The sequence below is a fragment of the Suricata suricatta genome, chromosome 15 (genome assembly GCF_006229205.1).
Source record: "Suricata suricatta isolate VVHF042 chromosome 15, meerkat_22Aug2017_6uvM2_HiC, whole genome shotgun sequence".
Classification (NCBI taxonomy): domain Eukaryota; kingdom Metazoa; phylum Chordata; class Mammalia; order Carnivora; family Herpestidae; genus Suricata; species Suricata suricatta.
In genome coordinates, this window is record NC_043714.1 from 78,486,440 (window position 1) to 78,499,436 (window position 12,997).

Genomic DNA, 12,997 nt, shown 5'->3' on the forward strand with positions numbered 1-12,997 from the left:
TCGTGGGTTCGAGCCTTGCGTTGGGCTCAGTGCTGACAGCTCAGAGCCTGGATCCTGCTTCAGATTCTGTGTCTCCCTCTCTCTGACTCTCCCCTGCTCACACTCTCTCTCTCTCTCAAAAAGAAATAAAACATTAAAAAAAAAGAAAATTAAAATGCTACATGCTTGTCGTTGTAACACATAGAATCTTCACCTTTACTGGCTACTCGATCCTGGAAAGAAGTCTACATATTTACATATTTTTACATCTTGTAAATTTTAAAGATTAACATCACTTTTATGCTTTTCCGTGTATCTTAATAGAGTTGACAATTGCTGTTTTTATTGTGGTAAAATATACATAACCTAAAATTTATCACTTTTACCGTTTTTAGGTGTACAGTTCAGTTGTATAATCATCACCACGATTTCCAGAACTGTTTTATTATCTGAAACAAACTCTGTGCCCATTAAATAATAACTTTCCATTTTCCCCTTCTCCTAGCTGCTGACGGTCTATTCTGTTTCCTGTCTATGAATTTGCCTTTTGTAGGTGCCTCGTGTGTGGAGTCATATGGTATTTGCCCTTTATATCTAGCTTATTTTGCTTTGCATAATGTCCTCAAGGGTCATCCATGTTGTAGCCTGTATCACAATGACATTTTCTTATGCCTGAAAAATATGACCTTGATTTGTAGTTTCCATGCTTATCCATTCACCTGTTAATGGTCACTTGGGTGTTTCTATCTTTTGACTGTTGTGCATACTGCTGTTGTAAATGGGTACACAGATATTTTTTTGGATCCTTTCGGTACTTTTGGGTGTAATCGTGGGAGTGAAATTGCTGCAGCATATGGTAATTCTACATATAACTTTTTGAGGAATGGCCAAACTTTTCCACAGTGACAGTACCGTTTTACATTCCCGCCCACAATGAATAGAAGGTTCTAATTTCTCCACATCCTAGCGAACATTTTCCATTTTTTCAAGTTTGATTTATTTATCTCTATATGCAACATTGGTCTTGAACTCAGAACCCTGAGATCAAGAGTGGCATGCTCTTCTGACTGAGCCAGCCAGGTACCCCAATTTTTCCATTTTTAAAAATAATATCTATACTAATTGGTGTGCAGTGGGATCTCATTGTGGTTTTGGTTTGCATTTCTCTGATGACTAATGATGAACATCTTTTCAGGTCCTTATTGGCCATTGTATATCTTCTTTGGGGAAATGTCTGTCCTAGTCCTTTGCCAACTTTTGAATTGGGTTATTTTTTATTACTGAGGTGTAGGAGTTCTTTGTATATTTTGCATAGTAATCCCTTATCAGATATATGATTTGCAAATATTTAGTCTCATTCTATGAGTTCTGTCTACTGTTGTTCGTGCCCTTTGATGCATGAAAGTTTTTAATTTTTATGAAGTTCAGTTTATTTTTTTCTTTTGTTGTCTGTGCTTTGGGTGTCCTATTCAAGAAATTGCTAAGTCCAAGGTTAGGAAGATTTGCCCCCTTTTTTCCCCTGAGTTCTGTAGTTTTAGGTCTCATGTTTTTGGTCTTTAATCCATTTTGAGTTAATTTTTCTATATGGTTTAAGGTAAGAGTCGAAATTCCTTCTTTTGGAAGTAGACATCCACTTTTCCTTACAACATTAAAAAAAAGGTTTAGTCGTTTACTTTTGAGAGAGAGAGAGAGCAAGTTGTGGAGGGGCAAAGAGGGGGAGAGAGAGTCCTAAGCAGGCTGTGTGTGTCAGCATGGAGCCCAGTGGGCTTGAACCCACAGACTGTGAGATCATGACCAAAACCAAGAGTCAGACACTTAAACAACGGAGCCACCCAGGCTCAGTAGCCCCACCCTACAACATTTTTTGGAAAGACTTTGCTTTCCCTATTGAAGGCGGTATAGGCTTACCTCAGAGGTGCTGTGTGCTCAGTTCCAGACCACTGTGATAAAACACACATCTCAGTAAAGCAAGTCAAATGAATTTGTGGTTTTCCAGTTGATATAAAAGCTAATGATGGGATGTCTGGGTGGATCAGTCAGTTAAGTGTCTGGCTTCAGCTCAAGGCATGATCTCGCAGTTTGTGGGTTCGAGCCCCGTGTTGGGCTCTGTGCTGACAGCTCAGAGCCTGTCTTTGGATTCTGTATCTCCCTCTCTCTCTGACCCTCCCCGATCATGCTGTCTCTCTCTCTTTCTCCAAAAATAAATTAAAAAAAATTTTTTTAAGTTAATATTTACGCAACAATGTAAGTGTGCAATAGTATACCTAAATTTAAACATTTTATTTCTAAAAAAGGCTAGCCGTCATCTGAGTTTTCACTGAGTCATAATCAGTGGTTACAGATGACCATAACAAATACAATAAAAAGTTTGAAGTACTGAGCAAATTACCAAAATGTGATAGACACAAAGTGAACTAAATGCTGTTGGAAGAATGCTGCCAGTAGACTTGCGTGACATGGGATTGCCACAGATCTTTAGTTTGTAAGAAATACAATAAAGCAAAACAATAAAACAAGGTAGGCCTGTATTGCCTCAGTCTGCCATTAAAATCCCACAGAACTAGTGGCTTAAAAAGCAAACTTATCAAAAACAAACACCTCTTTGTCCTAGTTCTGGAAAGTAAGTCCAAGATCAAGGTGCTGGTTGATTCAGACATTGAGAGGGCTTTCTTCCTGGCTTGCACACGGCTGCCTTCTCACTGTGTCCTCACATGGTAGAGAAAAAGGTCTCAGATGTCTCTTCTTTTTATAAGGGCATTAGCCCTATCAGAGTGGGCCCCACATTTATGACCTTATTTAACCGTTACCACCAGTTGATCTACATCAGTCTACAAATAGAGTCACATTGGAGGTTAGAGCTTCAACGTCTGAAGGGTTGGGGGGAAGGCACACAAACAGTTCATAAAAAATGGTCTTGTGCCTTATCTAAAATCAATTGGTGACATAATGCAAGCGTGTATTTCTGGGTTCAGTTCAATTCATCTATATGCTTATGTGCTAGCACCATACTGTTGATTACCATGGCTTTGTAGGAAGTTTAGAATAGGAAATGAGTCCTTCAAGTTTTGTTTTTTTTTTTAAGTTAACTTTGAGAGAGAGAGAGAGAGAGAGAGAGAGTGTGTGTATGTGTGTGTGTGTGTGAGGAGGGGAGTGGCAGAGAGAGAGAGAGAGAGAGAGAGAGAGAGAGAGAGAGAGAATCCCAAGCAGCCTCCACATTGTTAGCACAGAGCCCAGTATGGGGCTTGAACTCATGAACTATGAGATCATGACCTGAGCAAAGATCAAGAGTCTGACACTTAACTGATGGAGCCACCCATGTGCCCATTTTTAAAAAAGATTTTATTTATTTTTTAATGTTTGTTTATTTTTGAGAGACACAGAGACATAGCACAAGTGGTATGGGGACAGAGAGAGACAGAATCAGAAGCAGACTCCAGGCTCCGAGCTGTCAGCACAGAGCCCAACATAGGGCTTGAACTCCTGAACTGGGAGATTGTGATGTGAGCCGAAGTTGGACACTCAACTGACTGAGCCATGCACGCTCTTAAAAATCTTATTTTTTAAGTAATCTCTACACTCAACATGGGGTTCGAACTGACAACCCCGAGATCAAGAGTTGTAGACACTTCTGAGACAGCCGGGTACCCCAACTTTGTTCTTTTTCAAAATGTTTTTGTCTATTTGGGATCCTTATGTGGGGTTCCATATGAATTTTAGGATGAGTTATTCTATTTCAGCAAGATCACAGCTTTTGGTAGGGATTGCATCAGATTTGTAGATCACTTAGGGTAGTATTAATCATATCAAGTCTTCCATTCGATGAACATGGGATGTAATTTCATTTGTTTTTACGTTCTTTAACTTCATAGTCTTTGCTGATTTTCAGTTTACAAGTCTTTTGCTCCCTTGGCTAAATTTATTCCTAAGCATTTTGTTTATTACTATTGTGAATAGGATTGTTTTCTTAATTTCTTTTTTGGATTGTTCATTTTGTTGTTCTTTTTAAGACTTAATTTTTTTTTAAATATTTATTTGTTTTTGAGAGGCACAGAGAGACAGAACACAAGCAGGGAAGGGACAAAGAGAGAATGAGACACAAAATCCCAAGCAGGTTCCAGGCTCCAAGCTGTCAGCACAGAGCCCAACACAGGGCTCAAACTCACAAACCGTGAGACCAAAGTCGGATGCTTAACTGACTGACCCCCCCCAGGTGCCCCTTCTTACATGATTTTTATCATGTTGAGGAAGTTTCTTCTTATTTCTAGTTTTTTGAATGTTTTTATCAAGAAACTGAAATTTTAGGGCACCTAGGTGGCTCAGTTGGTTAAGTGTCTGATCATGCCTGGCTCAGGTCACGATCTCTTGGTCCACAAGTTTGAGCCCTGCACTGGGCTCTGTGCTGACAGCTCAGAGTCTGGAGCCTGCTTCTGATTCTGTGTCTCTGTCTCTGCCCCTCCCCTGTTTGCACTCTGTCTCTCAAAAATAAACATTTTTTTAAAATTGCATTAAAAAACAACTGTGAAGTTTTGTCAAAAGCTTTTAATGTATCAATTGAAAAGTTTCTGTGGGATTTTTCTTCATTCTGTTAATGTGATCTATTATAATGATTTTCATGTTGACCATTCTTTCATTCTGGGAATGAACCCCACTGGGTCATAAATCATTTTCAATATGCTGTTGAATTCAGTTTGCTAGTATTTTATTGAGGATTTTTCCAAGTTTATTTATTTATCCTGGTGGGAGGGGGGAGGTGCAGAGAGAGAATCCCAAGCAGGCTATACACTCAGTGTAGAGCCCAGTGTAGGGCTTGAACTCACAAACCGTGAAATCATGATCTGAGCTGAAACCAAAAGTCGGGCGCTCAACCGAATGAGCAACCTAGCTGCCCCTTATTGAAGATTTTTGAATCAATATTCATCAGGGATATTGATCCATAGTTTTTGTCTTTGTCTTTGATATCAGGATTAGGTTAACCTCATAGAATGAGTTAGGAAGTTTTACTTCCACTTTAATTTTGGGGAAGGTTTTGAGGATTGGTGTTCTTTTTTTTTTTCTTTTATAGTTTATTGCAATTTGGTTTCCATAAAACACCCAATGCTCATCCCCACAAGTGCCCTCCTCCAAGCCCATCATTCCCCTTCCCTTTTCCCCCTCCCCCTTCAGCCCTCAGTTTGTTTTCAGTATTCAAGAGTCTCTTATGATTTGCCTCCCTCCCTCCTCCTAGTTTCCCCCCTTCCACTCCCCCATGGTTCTCTGTTAAGTTTCTCCTGTTATGAGTGAGAACATACGGTATCTGTCCTCTGCCTGACCTATTTCACTTATCATGACTCCCTCGAGGTCCATCCACGTTGCCGCAAATGGCCAGATTTCATTCTCATTGCCATGTAGCATTCCATTGTATATATAAACCACCACATCTTCATCCATTCATCAGTTGATGGACATTTAGGCTCTTTCCATGATTTGACTATTGGTGTTCTTTTTTAAATGTTCAGTAGAATTGACCAGTGAAGGGGCTGATGGGTGGCTTAGTTGGATGAGCATCCAACTCTTGATTTCAGCTTGGGTCAGGATCCCAGGGTTGTGGGAGCAAGCCCTGCCTTGGGCCCCTTGATAAGCATGGAGCCTGCTTAAGATTCTCTGTCTCCCTCTACCCTACCCCAGCTCAAATGCTCTCTCTTGAAAAGAGAGAGAATTGGCCAGTGAAGGTATCTGTGTTGGGCTTTTCTTTGTTGGGAGGCTTTTGATCATTGATTCAATCTTCTTGGAGTTAGAAGTCTATTCTGATTTTCTGCTTCTTCATGAGTCAGTGTAGATTGTGTTCCTAGGAATTCGTCCATTTCATCTAGGTTATCTACTTTGTTAGCATAATAGTTATTTTTAGTGTTCTCATATAATCATTTCTATTTCTCTAAGTCCGGTGACAGTGTCCTTACATTCAGTCTGGGTGGCTCAGATGGTTAACCATCCAGTTCTTGATTTACACTCAGGTCATGATCTCACAGTTTGTGGGTTTGAACACTGTATCGGGCTCTGCACTGATAGCATGGAGTCTGCTTGGGATTCTCTCTCCCTCTCTCTCTGCCTCTCCTCTGCTTGTGTGTGCTCCTCTCTCAAACAAACAAGAAATATATATTGACTTATTTTGTAGACTATAGTATAATCTAGAGAATGCCCCATGTACACTTGAGAAGAATATGTATTTTGATGTTGGGTGGAGTTTTCTGTAGATGTCTGTTAGGTCGAGCTGGTGTTAATGTCCCTCAGGTCCTTTTTTTTTTTTTTTTTAATTTTTCTTTTTTAAGTTGATTTATTTATATTGAGAAAGAAAGAACAACTTGGGAAAGAGCAGAGAGAGGGAGAAGAGAGAATCCCAAGCTGGCTCCCCATTGTCAGTGCAGAGCTTGATGTGGGGCTTGAACCCACAAACCATATGAGATCATGACCTGAATCAAAGTTGGCCACTTAACTGACTGAACCACACAGGCACCTCAGTCTTTCTCACTGATTTCCTGTCTGGTTTTATCAATTATTGAAAGTGGAGTTGGGGTGCCTGGTGGTTAGTTAGTTAAGTATCCGACTCTTGATTTTGGCTCAGGTCATGATCTCAAGGTCAGAGATAGAGCCCCACATTGGGCATGGATCCTGCCTAAGGGTCTCTCTCCCTCTCCCTCTCCCCCTTCCCTGCGCATGCTCGCTCTCGCTCTCTCGTTCTCTGTTAAAAAAAAAAAAGAGTATTGAACTCTCCAATCCTTATTACAGAACTGTTTTTTTCCCTTCAAATTTATCATTTGTGCTTTATATATTTTGGGGCTTTAATGTTAGGTGGGTGTTTATGATCATTATATCTTGCTATATTGAAACTTTTATCAGGCTACAGTTTCCTTTGTCTCTTCTAATCCTTTTTGTTTCAAAGTGTCTCTTTTGTCTGATAATATTAGGGCCACTTTAACTTTCTTTTGGTTATTATTTGCATGAAATGTATTTTTTCATTCTTTTACTTTCAACTTCTTTGTGTTCTTATATCTGAGTCTCTCATAGATTTCATGTAGTTGGATCCTGATGTTTTTAAATCCAGCTTGCCAATCTCTACTTTTAATAGGATAGTTTAATTCATTTATATTTTATGTGATTACTGATGAGAAACTTCTGTCGGTCTTATGTCTCGGTTTTTTGTTCCTCAGTTTCTCTATTACTATCTGTTTGTGTGTGTTGTTGTTGGGTTCCATTCTAATTCCTTTCCTTTTCTGTATATTTGTATATTTTTAGTTACTTTCTTCATGATTACTGTGGGGATTATGCTAACATCTTAATCTTATAACAACCTAATTTTTAAAAAATATTTTTTATTTTATTTATTTATTTATTTATTTATTTATTTATTTTGAGAGACAAAGAGACAGCACGAGCAGGGGAGGGTCAGAGAGAGAAGGAGACACAGAATCTGAAATAGGCTCTAGGGTCTGAGCTAGCTGTCAGCACAGAGCCCAATGCGGGGCTCGAACCCATGCACCATGAGATCATGACCTGAGCCGAAGTGGGATGCTTAACTGACTGAGCTGAAGTGGGATGCTTAACTGATTGAGCCACCCAGGTGCCCCTAAAAATATTTTTTAATGTTTATTTATTTTTTGAGAGAGAAAGAGAGCATGAGCAGGGGAGGGGCAGGGGGAGGGGGAGACACAGAATCTGAGGCAGGCTTCAGGCTCTGAGCTGTCAGCACAGAATCAGATGCGGGGCCTGAACCCATGAGCTGTGAGATAATGACTTGAGCCGAAGTCAGACGCTCCACCAACCGAAGCACCCAGGTGCCCCAATATAACAACTTAGTTTGAATAATACTGGCTTAATTTTAATAGTATAAACACTCTTTGAATTTAACTCTGACCCTCCTATTGTCATAGATCACACATTTATTTTTTTATGTCCAGTAAGATTTATGATTATTGCTTTATGCAGTTGAATATCAAATCATGTAGGAAAAATTACAAACCATAACAAAAGTAAAGTAATACTATCTTTTATAGTTACTTATTTACTTTTACTAATGCTCTTTATTTTTCCCTATGACTTTGATTTACTATGCAGTGTCCTTTCATTTCAGCCTGAAAGTATTTTTTGTATAGCAGGTATAATGTTAATGAACAGTCAGCTTTACTTCCTCCCTTCCTTCCTTTTTCTCCCTAACAGTGTTATTAGACCTCCAGAATTTCTAAACAGTTCATTTCTTTTTTTTTTAATGTTTTTGTTTGTTTGTTTGTTTGTTTTTTGAGAGACAGAGAGAGACAGCACGAGCAGGGGAGGGAGACACAGAATCTGAAGCAGCTCCAGGCTCTGAGCTAGCAGTCAGCACAGAGCCCGATGCGGGGCTTGAACCCACAAACCATGAGATCATGAGCTGAGCTGAAGTCAGACACTTAACCAACTGAGCCAGGCGCCCCTTTCTGTGGAAATATCTTCATTTCACCTTCATTCTGGAAGGATAGTTTGTTGGATATTGAATTCTTGGTTGACAACTTTTTTTCCTTTTAAGTTTATTGATACCCCACCCCACTCCATCCCATCCCTGCCCACTGCCTTCTGGCCTCAGAGAAATCAGCTGTTAATCCCACTGAGGCTTCTTTGTGCATATGGAATTGTTTCTCTGTTGCTTCTTTCAACATTTTCACTGTCTTTGGGTTTTGACAGTTTGACTACAATGTGTCTCAGTATGAGTCTCTTTTACTTGATCTTGTTTGGAGTTAACTGGATTTCTTAGGTAGTTTCATGTCTTCTCAGATTTTGGAAGTTCCTAGCCATTACTTCTTCAACTATCTTTTTCTGCTCCTTTCTGTCCCTTCCTTCTTGGAATTGTATAATGTGTATGTTGGTATTTTTGACCACATTTCATAGGTTTCTTGGATCTGTTTTTCTTCATTATTTTTTCTTTCTGCTTCTCATACTGGAAAATTTTGGTTGTCCTTTCTTCAAATTCATTGATCCTTTTATCTGCCTGTTCAAATCTATTGAACTTCCCCAGTGATTTTTCATTTTAGTTATTGTACTTTCAGGTCCAGAATTTGTTTTCTTTTTGTAAGTTGTGTCCCTTTATTAATATTCATATATCCTTGATTTCCTTTAGGTTTTTTTTTTTTTTTGGTCTAGGGCTTGTTTTAGGTCATCCAACACACGTAAGGCCATTAATTTAAAATCCTTGACTAATAATTACAGTGTCTGCACTTTCTTAGGATGGTTTTCTGTCAAATTATTTTTTCCCCTGTGAATGGGCCATACTTCCTGTTTCATTGTATATTTTGTAATATTTTTTGCTGATAACTGGACATTTTAAGTATTCTGGAATTCTAAGTCTCTCACCTCTCAGAGTTTGCTGAATCTTGCTTGTTGATGGCTGGATCCTTCTGTGACTTGGTCAGTTTATTTTTTTTTGCAAAGTGTTTATTCTTTGATTTGTGTGGTTCCTGAAGTTTCTATTCTGCTATCTCTGTGGTCATCCAGCATCCTAAAAAAGATTTTGTTAAGTGTCTGTCTCCCCAAAATGGAAGAAACAAGCATTATCTCTAATCTCTCTACTCTGTCCCAGAAGCGATTTCCGCATCTAAAACAATGGTAGCTAACCCTATCCCAACCCCACAGTGATTTAAAAAAAAAAAAAAAAAAAAAGGCAATAAACCATCAAAACACACAAACCTGATATTTGGAGCGCAAGGCCCTTATTGTCCACCCTGGCTCCTTCCAGCCACACCAGGAAGGCAGACTGCCACCCACATGGCTGCGTGCCATGGGATAAGGGCTGGGCAAGGCAGACAGAATTTCAGGAAATCTGCTGACATTTACTACTCTCTTCATCAAGCTCACTCCCAGAAGCCACATGTAAGTGTTTGACTAGACTCTGGTGTTCCAGAATAGTTACTACAGACCGCTCTTGCCAGGCAAATGGCTGTTTTGGTGGAGGGACGGACTCCTGCATGACGTCACTCCTTGATAACTGCCCTTATAATCGCACCAAAATTTCTATCTAACTGACCTACTTTAGTTTATAAAACTTCCCTGGACATTTCTTACTCGACAGTGACTAAATTTCAGGCCTTAATTACCTCATAGTTTGTCTTTAGAATACATTCCTAGGAACAGGATAAACCTTTTAGAGGACATTGAGATGTATATAAGCAAATGATTTTCAGGGAGGTTGACCCAAATAGAGTCCCTGGCACTGAATCATTGTAAAACACATACCTTCCATGTCAGGATGTAAACTTGAGTAGAGCACAGTCTGAGTTCCACACAACCCCCCCTGTACTGGATGTTGTAAATTTAACCTCTGCTTGCTCATTAAATAGGCATGACTTTAGCTGTTGTTGCTTTGGACTGATTACTCGGGAAATCTACACTTCTCTGGGTCGGCTTTAATAGAAACCTCTCCTTTCACATCTGCCCTGTCACTGCTTATGGCCCAGATGTTTTCTCATTGGGTTGTTTGTTAAGAATCCCTGCTCTGGGGGTCCTTCCTCCTATCAGTGTCCATGTCCCCTAAGCTAGTGGCACCCCCAAAGGGTTGTGGCCTGGAAAGGAGCATTAAAGCTCTGGGTGGGAGGGCTAGTGGTGCAGGGAGGTATGGTGGGGCAGTGTAGTCTGAAGAAGCATATTTAATGGAAATGCCTGGGGGAAAAAAGATGCTGGTGGTTTTCATTGTGCAAATCTAGAGAACATTTGATTTGACAAACTTTCTTGGCTGTTTGGTTTTGGCTTAAGAGGGCTGGCAACATGAGTTGGTGACGCACTTTCACAGGGGCCAAGTGTCAAGACCATATGAGAATGGGAGGGACTGCAGGCAAAGAGACTCTGGTTCTGGATGTTTCCACTGGGCCATTTGGACAGTCACACCTGGGTGTCTGGTGGATTAACGCCTATTGGCTTCTCAGCTCACAGGATCAGAAACCTGAGTTGTCATCCTGCTGATAGCAGAGGGCCTTTGGGATTATGACTAATTGTTAATAGCTCTGGGCAGTTATCAGTGAGTCAGGAAATGACCTGCTGGTGTCAGAGGATCAGACAGCTGAGGACCCTGGCCTGTTAAGAGAGCCTTGAGTCATCAAGCCCAAGTAAAATAGGTAATAGCACCTAGCCCAGGGGTCGTGGTAAGTCTGGGTAAGGTCACACTCACAGTGTCCATGTGCGGTGCCCATGCCCACATCTTTGTGGGTGCCGAAGGACCCCGGAAGGGCATTAGATCTGAGCCAGAGGGTCACTGAGAGCTGGATCTGGGTCCCCCCACCCCTGTCCTCAAGGGCTGGGCCAGTCTGCAGGGGGCCCCTGAGATTAGTGACTTCTAGGTTGTCCATAAGTCCCTGCTGGAGGTGGCTGTGTGGCCTTTCTTGCTGGGGAGGGAATGAGTCCTTGCTTGGTACCAGCTGGGCCCTGCCCTGCCTGAGCTTGTTTCCTGCCCACATGGCATGGCCATGGGCTGAGCTTCTCCAAGATCACTTAGTGTTGGGGACCATTTCTGTCTCCTTGTGGTGGTGAGCAGCTCCCCTAGCCTACTGCTCTCTGGTCCCCTGCCTCTCGTGATAGCTGCAGCTGTTCAGAGTTGTACTAACTCCCACTACAGACTACACAGAACTGGGTGCTAGGCTGGTCTTCCCGTGGATTTCATGTAATTTTCAAGGTAGCCCTGTGATGTGGATGGTGATATTCCCATGCACAGATCAGAAGCCACAGCTAAAGAAGGGATGTGATTGGACCAAGGTTACAGAGCAGATGGAGGTAGGCCTGGGGTCAGTCAGACCCGCTTGTGCAGAAAGGATTAACCTGACACCAGGAGAGGGGTGGCCTTTGCCCTAGGCTTCTGGGTCCTCCCTGAGTGTCTTTGTTTACTCAGAGCCAGATAGTCTACAATAATATGGTTTATGGTAGGTGCTTTTGGCCATGTGGCATCTACTCAATCTCTGGAGAGGCTGGAAATCGAGGTCATCATGCAGGTGGCCATCTATGCCAGTGTCACCAAGGCCCAGTAAAAACTCTCAATGCTAAGGCTCAGGTAAGCTTCCCTTCTTGGTAATACTCTATGCACATTGTCACACATCAGGGCCAAGAAAATAATACTGTCCATGACTTTGCAGAAGCTCCACATTTGGTACTTTTCCTGGACTCTACCCACGTGCAATCCCTTATCTGAATTTAATCTGTGTCTGCCTCTTGTAACACACTGTAACCATGTATGTATTATATCAGGTTTCAAGGTGAGTTTAGGAGTCTTTGTAGCAAATTATTGAATTTGAGGGTGATCTTGGGAATCCCCAAATTTGTGATTGGTGTCAGAGGGGTGGGCAGTCTTGGGGACCCCTGTACTTCACCTGCATTTCTTAGCTCAGGAATTTTTATGCATGAAACCAAGTGTTCCTCAAACTCACCCAGATGGGCCAGAGTAGTGCTATCCCCACCACCAATGGTGATTTTTTTCTCTGCCCTGGAGCAAGTCCAGCTCCCAGGAAAGATACTCCTGGGCTTTCACGACTAGCCCCTCTACACAGAGTGGCCTTTTGGTGGCCTGAGCTTCCCCAGCATGTCCTCAAGGAGTGCTCCTGCCTCCCTTAGGGCCACCTATGGACTGCCTGGTCTCTGCCAAGGCGGAGAAGTGATGGGTCACGTGATTATGCCCCCATACATGATCCAAGTGGATTGTACCGATGTCATTATCAATGCTTGAAAACACCCACTGCAATATACCCTCATAGTTCTGTATTATGGGATAACCTTTACTAACTGATCAAAAGGGGGTGACATGTTTTTGTTTAAAATTAGCATGCTTTAGCCTTTTTCAGGTTTTCCTTGTATTTCCCTTTATTGGGAACAGGCAGCTCATGTTCTCTGGCCACTGATTTGTCATCGATCCTTATGCCAAAGTTCCTGATCTTCCTTCACCCACAGTTAGGTGTTCTAGTCATTTTTTTTATTGGAAAATATGTCAAATTACACATGATACAAAGAAATAAAGTTCCAGGTGCTTTCTAAATAAAAAAAA